The sequence below is a fragment of the Cricetulus griseus genome, chromosome 2 (assembly GCF_003668045.3).
Source record: "Cricetulus griseus strain 17A/GY chromosome 2, alternate assembly CriGri-PICRH-1.0, whole genome shotgun sequence".
NCBI classification, from domain to species: Eukaryota; Metazoa; Chordata; class Mammalia; order Rodentia; family Cricetidae; genus Cricetulus; species Cricetulus griseus.
In genome coordinates, this window is record NC_048595.1 from 6,163,049 (window position 1) to 6,171,300 (window position 8,252).

Below are 8,252 nucleotides of genomic sequence, written 5' to 3' on the forward strand. Positions count from 1 at the left end.
GGGTGAACAGGAGTCAGGAAGCACGTGCACGTGGAGAGATCAGAGGAGAACATGTGAGAGTTGGTTCTTTTCCTGTTCCCTGTGGGTTCTGGGGATTAAACTCAGGACAAGTGTCTTTATCCACTGATCCATCTTGCCTAAAAATGCAAGCCAGTAAGCTCCCTTCCTCTGCCCAGTTCCTGCCTCCAGGTTCCAGCCTGAGCTCCAATCTGGCTTTCCTTCATATTGGACTGGGATCTTTAAGCCAAATTAACTCTTTCCTCTCCAAGTTGCTTTTGGTCATGGTGTTTATCACATCAAGAGAAGCAAATTGGGCCTTGGAACCCCCTCCTCGGCCTTCTCCATCTTCCAGGTCTCCAAGGCTGTTTTAGTCCAGTCAGCTGTCTGTCATAGCATAGTGGTCACTGAAAGCTCAGAAAAGTCCTGGAGAAGCTGGACGGTGGTGGCACACGCCTTTAATTCCATCATAGGAGAGGCAGAAACAGGCGATTTCTGTGAGTTTGAGGCCAGCCTGGTCTACAAAGAGAGTTTCAGGACAGGTTCTAAAGCTATAGAGAGAAACCCTGGTCTTGAACCACGCCCCCCCCCAAAAGTCCAGGCGATTGTGTGTTCTGTGGTTCTTTTTGCTCCTCCAGAGCCCCTCCATGCCTGTGTGCCTCAAGACATTACAATCTGTCATTCTGTCCTCTGAAGTTTGAATTTAATTCCCAGAAAACCCTGGTTTTGTGTGTGTGCGGGGCACGTATGTATGTATGTATGTATGTATGTATGTATGTATGTATGTAGATAGGTAGGTAGCTAGGAAGGTAGGTAGATACATGTGGAGGCCAGAGGCCAAGCTTGGGTATCATTTCTCAGAGCTGTCCATCTTATTTTGTTTTTCCACAGATAGCGTTTCTCTGAGTAACCTTGACTGTCGTGGAACTCGCTCTGTAGACCAGGCTGGCCTCAAACTCACAGAGATCCACCTGCCTCTGCCTCCCGAGTGCTGGGATTAAAGGCATGAGTCACCACCACACAGCCTCATCTTGTTTTTTTGAGACAAGATCCCTCATGGCACCTGAGGCTCGCTAATTAGGTTAGGCTGGTTGCTCAGGGATCTTCCCGTTTCTGCTCTATGCTGAGATTGCAAGCCCATGGCACACATGCCCAGCTTTTCTGGGAATCAAGCTCAGGTCCTAATGCTTGCACAGCAAGCGCTTCACCAAACGAGCTCCTCCTCATACCCCCTCCCTCTTCATACCCCCCTCCCTCCTCATACCCCCCTCCCTCCTCATACCCCCCTCCCTCCTCATACCCCTCTCCCTCCTCATCCCCTGCCTCTTGGTACCTTAATTTAATGGTGGTTCTTGCCATCATTTCGGCAGGCTAAGTACGTGTCTGATTGCCCTGGAAACTGTGGTTGCTTTCTGCTGTTGTGTTAACTTTTCCCGGGAGCTTTAAACAAACATCTGCACACCCACATGGGTATCAGCGACACACCAAAGCACAATTGCACCTAAGTTCCACTTGGTGAAACCAGTGGGTTTATTGTGTTTACCTACAGGACCACGTGTGACCCCCCAAACAGCTGCATGGTGGCAAAGTCCCACTCCATCTTGGAAGTCACGTCGTGGAATCACCCATTCAGTTAACCTTCCACTTTCTATATAGTCTAGCCTCTCCCAAGGTCACTTTGGGGGTAAGGGAGCAAGGAGTAGGAGCAAGAGCTGAAATCCCAGGCTAGGTCTTTCGACCTTCCCCCCTCCCTCCCCTCTCCCTTCCCCCCTCCCTCCCTCCAATTGTGCCAGTGACTCCATCACCACTATCATAAACCTGGGTAGCACTGTGTTTTACTGTTCTAGTTGCCATGGCTACTAGGCCACAACATTTTCTACTCCAAGATGGCATCAGGTAAGACTCTTAGAGGGAAAAACATTACATAGTATCTACTAAGGCAAGACTTGAAGTTATGGCTATGAGTGAGTTGGGATCTGGGGTGAGATTATTAAGGTTACCATGAGGGTGAGGACTGTAACCCTTAGCAACCTTTATCAGATGGAGGCAGAGGATTAAGGAGGGAGCAGGAGGAGGGGTGACAGGCCAGAGATCTGAGTGATTTAAGGGTGAGGGCACAAGCCCACCAGAGGCTAAAGAATTTATTCTCTACTTGAAGCCTCTAAGGAACTAGTCCAGCTAACACCTAGACTTGACCTACTGATCTGTTAGAGAATGTGTCTGTTTCCCTATTTCCCTTGTATGTGGGGGTAAACATGTCTACGTGTGTGTGTGAGAGAGAGAGAGAGAGTGTGTGTGTGTGTGTGTGTGTGAGAGAGAGAGAGAGTGTGTGTGTGTGTAGATCAGAAGGCCATTTCTCGTATCATTTCCCAGGAGTCATCCGCTTTTTATTTACAACTCCCTTACGGGCCTAGCTCATCACAGAGCAAGTTAGACTGTTGGCCTAGTAAGTTTCCAGGGTCCACCTGTCCTTGTCTCCCATCTTGCTGGAATCACAAGAGCCCATCACCATGCTCAACCTTGGATGTGGGTTCTGGGGCTCTAAACTCAGACCCTCATGCTTGCGAGGCAAGTGCTTCCCTGACTCAGCCATGGCCCCAGTTTTTGCTCTTTGAAGCTCCGAGTTTGTGGGCATTTATTTCAGTGGCACCAAGAAGCCACGAGAAGCAAGGTATAGGAGAAAGGTTGACATTAGCTGTAGACTTGAAATGGACCTTTTGATCAGGTAAGTCAGAGAGACACAAAGTATCCTGCAGAAGTAAGGATACTTCTTACTTCTGCAGTAAGATTCACTGCAGGGGAGATTCACTAAAGGATCCAGGCTTTGTCAGCAAGCAACTGCTCCAACTAGCAGGTGGCCAGGAAGCAGCCAGTCCCAGTGGCTGGGACCATGCTGGCCTTGTACCCACAAGAGTGTGCGTCAGGCAAAGCTACTCATAGCTGGGTCCTATATTACATATCCCTAAATTAATAGGAGAGAAGAAGTTTTGGAATGGGAGATCTTTTAGCTGTGGGTTCCTGATACCCACAGGGAAGACTCGTGGATTAACGTGCATATGTATCGGTGAGCGTGGTTCACGCAGATGTGTGCTTGTGGTGTTTACTCACACACCCAAGGGAGCCCAAGGACGATGTCCGGTGTTTGGCTCTATCAGTCTGCCTATTCCCTTGAGACAGGGATCTTCACTGAACTTTGTAGATGGAAGTTTCTGTGTTCCGCCTGGTCCCACAGCCATTTAGTCCCAAATAAACACACAGAGGCTTATATTAATTATAAACTGTTTTGCCGATGGCTCAGGCTTTTTTTGTTTTTTGTTTTTTTCGTTTTTTTTTGTTTTTTGTTTTTTTCGGGTTTTTTTGTTTTTTTTTTTCGTTTTTTGCTTTTGTTTTTTTTTTTTTGTTGTTGTTGTTTGTTTGTTTTTCGAGACAGGGTTTCTCTGTGTAGCTTTGGAGGCTGTCCTGGAACTAGCTCTTATAAACCAGGCTGGTCTCGAACTCACAGAGACCCGCCTGCCTCTGCCTCCCGATTGCTGGGACTAAAGGCACCTGGCTGCTCAGGCTTCTTACTGGCTAGCTCTCTCTCTTAATTATCAACCCATCACTACTAATCTCTATGTATCTCCACACGGTTTTGGCTTCCTGGAGGATGCCCAGGCAGCCTATCTTTCCATTATCTACACGGCATCTCCCTGGCAACTCACTCTCTATGTTCCTCTTCCCAGAATTCTCCTAGTCTGGTAGCCCCGCCTATACTTCCTGCCTGGCTACATCCTGCCTGCCCATTGGCTGAAACAGCTTTATTCATCAACCAATAAGATAAACATATATTCACAGCATCCCGAAGGACCTTCCGCATCAGAACTTGGAGCTGGGCTGGCAGCCATAAAACCCAAGTGACCCTTCCCTCTGCCTCTTATTTGGCGGGTGCATATGGCCTTGCACAACCTTTTTTAAATAGGTACTGGGGACTGAAACTCATGTTCCCATATTTGTTCAGTAAGTGCTCTTATTCCCTGAGACACCTTCACAGCCCTGTTCTTTATTTGGTTTTCTTGAGATAGGGTCTTACTGTGTAGCTCAGGCTGTCCTGGAACTCACTACATAGACCAGGCTGGCCTTGAACTCACAAATATCCTCCTACCTCTGCCTCCTGAGGGCTGGGATTAAAGATATGTGCCACCATGCCTGGCTCTGTTTTGTTTAAAAAACAAAAAACAAAGATTCTCAGGATAGAGAGATGGCTCAGAGGTTAAGAGCACTGGCTGTTCTTCCACAGGTCCTGAGTTCAATTCCCTGCTAACACATGGTGGTTCACAGCCATCTGTAATGGAATATGATGCCCTCTGTTGGCCTGTAGGCATACATACAGGCAGAAAACTGTATACATAATAACCCCCCCCCCAAAAAAAAAAGGCCCATGTATTCTAGCCTGGCCTCAAAATCACTACATAGCTGAGGATGACCTTAAACTTTTGGTCCCCTGCCTCCATCTCCTGATTGCTGGATTCCAGATGTGTGCTACCATGCCAGGAAGAAGGGTGGATCTGATGGCGGCTATGCTTGCGTATAGATGCCCTATGATAGGTGCTGAGTGCTAGATCACAAGAGACCATCGGTCTGCATAGTATGACCCTGTTTCCAGATGGAAAGAAGGAAGAAAGGAAGGGAGGAAGGGAGGAAGAAAAGTATGTCAGACCTGGGCATGTAGCTCAGTTGGTAGAGGTCTTACCCAGCATGCCTTGGGTTCGATCCCTAGCACTGCATAAATTAGCATGCAGGGACAGTTGAGCTTAGAATCATCACTTGGGAGCAGAGACAAAAAAGATCAGAAGTTCAGGGTTATCCTTGGCTACATAGTGAGTTTGAAGCCATCCTTGGGTGAATGAGACCTTATCTTTTATTTTATTTTATTTTTGAGACATGGTTTCTCTGAATTGCTTTGGAGCCTGTCCTGGAACTTGCTCTGTAGACCAGGCTGGCCTCGAACTCACAGGATCCTCCTGCCTCTGCCTCCCGAGTGCTGGGATTCAAGGCGTGCGCCACCACCACCCAGCCGAGACCCTATCTTAAAAAGAAGAAAGTTGTTAATTTTTCTCTTGAATGCTAGGCATCCAACCAGAACCTTTGCTCCAGGTAAATTTACTGCCATTGATCTATATACCTTCAGCTCAAGAAAAGCATAGAAATGTTCCTGTTAAAAGGGTTAAGAAAACAGGCTTCACCAGGTGTGGTAGCCCACAACTCTAATCCCAGCACTTGCGAGGCAGAGGTGGGTGGACAATCTGAGTTTGAGGCTAGCCTGGTCTACCGTAGCAAGTTTGAGGACAGCCAAGGCTGGTGAGTTCCGGAACAACCAGATCTGGCTAAGACCCTATCTCAGATGAAAATAAAACAACAGCAAAGCAAGCAACTGGGCTTCAATTGTGAAGACAGCTGAGCCATGCTGTAGAGTGAGTGAGTTGTCTTGGTGCAGACAACTCACTCTACAGCATGGCTCAGCTTTTACGGTTCCTGTGTGTTCACAGTCCTGTACGAAACAGATAATAGCCTCTCTTTGTTGGGCACAGCCACTTGTGCAGCCAGAACACTCTTCAATGTCGGTCCTGTATGAACATGAGCAGTGGCTGGCTGGACTATCTTCCAGCTCACCTGTGCTCACCCGTGCTCACCCGTGCTCACCCGTGCTCACCTTCCTTGTGTGGATGCTGTGGGCTGAGTACACCTCCCTTCCACCCAGGCAGGTGGAGTCTGTTTACTTGGGCCACTGTCACTTCCTGCTTCTGTACTCACCTGGGATGACTATGCCTCCCTCTCTGTTTTTTTTTTTTTCTTCACCTCTATGGGCAGTCAAGTCATAAACCCAAGAAAGACAAAGGCTCCTTTCTCAGGCTTAACTTTCCATTGTGATGAAAATGACACACCTGCCAGCTCATCTCAGTCCATCAAATGATGAGCCTTGGAAAACAGGAGTTTAGAATAAAAGTAAGCTTCAGTGAGGTGGGGGTCTGTTACGATGAAGGCAGAAAGAATCACAGACGCACACTTGAGTGTGAACAGTCACACACATGCATACCCACAGGAGCTCACACACACACACACACACACACACACTACACACACATGCCAGTGTGCACACACACGCACACTCGCAGGAGCACATGCACACGCACATGAGCACGCACGCGCGCGCGCGCACACACACACACACACACACACACACACACACACACACGCACACACACGTGAACCACAAACACAAGAAGCAAACGAAGTTCAAAGCTGATGCATGTAAAATTTCAGGGTCAAAAGACAATGAGCTAGAAATTAGGCAACAAAACTGACATTCTCTTATTCTGTGGTAAGTCAGTCATGGCAAGTGGGCCATACCTAGTAATGTGCTCTGGTTAGGGGGTGACTCTTGGGTTTCAGGAGCAGATCTGCTCTGCTCTGCTCCCTTTATTAATTTAACTGCTACTTTAACAGGTCAGCAGCGACCAGCTGTGCATGGGAGCAGTCGGCAGAACCTCACACCTGATGGATGGTGGGTACTGGGCTGGAAGTTACAGACTCAACTACTGTAGCCAAGTACAGCATGCAAGGAGGCTCATGGGGCCAAGGAAGCACAAAGGCTGTCTATGCTGGAACCCCAAAATCCTAATCTCTGGCTTGCAGAACCCCATGCAGGATGAGGATGGGAGGAGCTGGTAGTGGCGAACATGGTGCATTTTGTCACTTCCTGGAGCTGTCCTGCCTCAGAAACATTCCCCTCTGCTCCCTCCCTCCCCGTGGAAACGTCCCCTCCCAGGACCCAATTATGAGATCCCTAACACTCCAGATCAACTGCCTCCTGACCCTCAGTTACACATTGTTTTCCAGTGTGAATTCCCAAGGGAAATCTGCACAGCTTAGATCCCAGCACTATGCTGGCAGAGACAGCAGATGTGAGTTCGGGGCCTGGGATAAAGAGTAAGACCCTGGCTGAGTTTGTGTTTTGTAGTCAGCTTGAAACTCCATGCTGTCCTGCTGGAGTTGGTGGGAAACTGTTTTCCTTTTTTTTTGAAGCAGTGTCTCTTGTTGTCCAAGTTGGCCTCAAACTTTGAACTTCTGAGCACGTCCATATGCTACCACACCAAGTTTATGTGATGGTGGGAACTGAGCCAGGAACTGTGCACGCTGGGCCAGAACTACCAACAGAGTTACACTCCCAGCTCTCAAGAGCATGCTTGGTTCTTTTTCTTTTAGTTTATTATTTGTGTGTGTGTGTGTGCGCGCGCGCGTGTGTGAACGTGTGTGCACTTGTGACAGTGCCAATGCCCACAGGGGCTGGGAGAGCATCAGATCCCGTGGATCTGGAGCTACAGGTGGTTGTGATCTGTCTACTGTGGGTGTTGGGAACTGAACTCGGGTCCTCTGCAAGAGCAGCATTCTCTCTGAACTGCCCAGCCACCTCTCTAGCCGGTGCCCCCACCTTCTTTGTGACAGAGTTTCATTCTGTAGCCCAGGCTGGCTTCAAAGCCTTGGCAGTCATCTTGTCTTAAACTCACGGCACTCTTCCTGCCTCAGTCTCCCAGTTTCGATGATACCTATTCAACTCTTCAGCAGAGATCGGGGTCATGGGGTCAACAGGGACACAGGGCCAACCAGGTGACCCTTTATGCAGGGCCAGGGGATTGGCAGAGCAGGCAAGACTGGCTTAGCTGGGACGGCAGAGTGGGCTTTGAATTTGGAGAAACTCCATGATCTGAAGAGCAAGTGTCATAAAATGAGTTCAAAAATGGTGCCAGTTACTATGTATCAGGCCCTGCTCTGAGCACTGCACCTACATTTATTGTTAAATTCCTGGGTGTGTGTGGTGGTGGTGGGGGCAGCACTGTCGAGAGCTCCTATGGAAGCTGGGGAAACCGAGGCACAGAGTAGTTAGTAACTGTTCCCTGGAGATTCTTGGAATAGGTCCAGTGCCTTAGTGGGATCTTCACAGCAATGGATGTTCCGGGTTAAACGGCAGCAGGGAGCTCTCTGAAGAATTCAACCCCAGCACCTCTCAGACATTTGGTGCCAGGACATTTGACATTCCAGCGTCTCTCAGGCTGGAGACAAGTGAGCAGGGAGATGAGGGACACTGTCAGAGTGATGAGTTTACTGCATGTGGCTGGTATGTCCTCTGGAGTCCCACCTGTCTGCCTCTACCACACTAAAGGGCATGAGAGATGCCGGCTCGTCAGCAGGTGTAAATGCTAGTTTTTCCTGCACTAGCC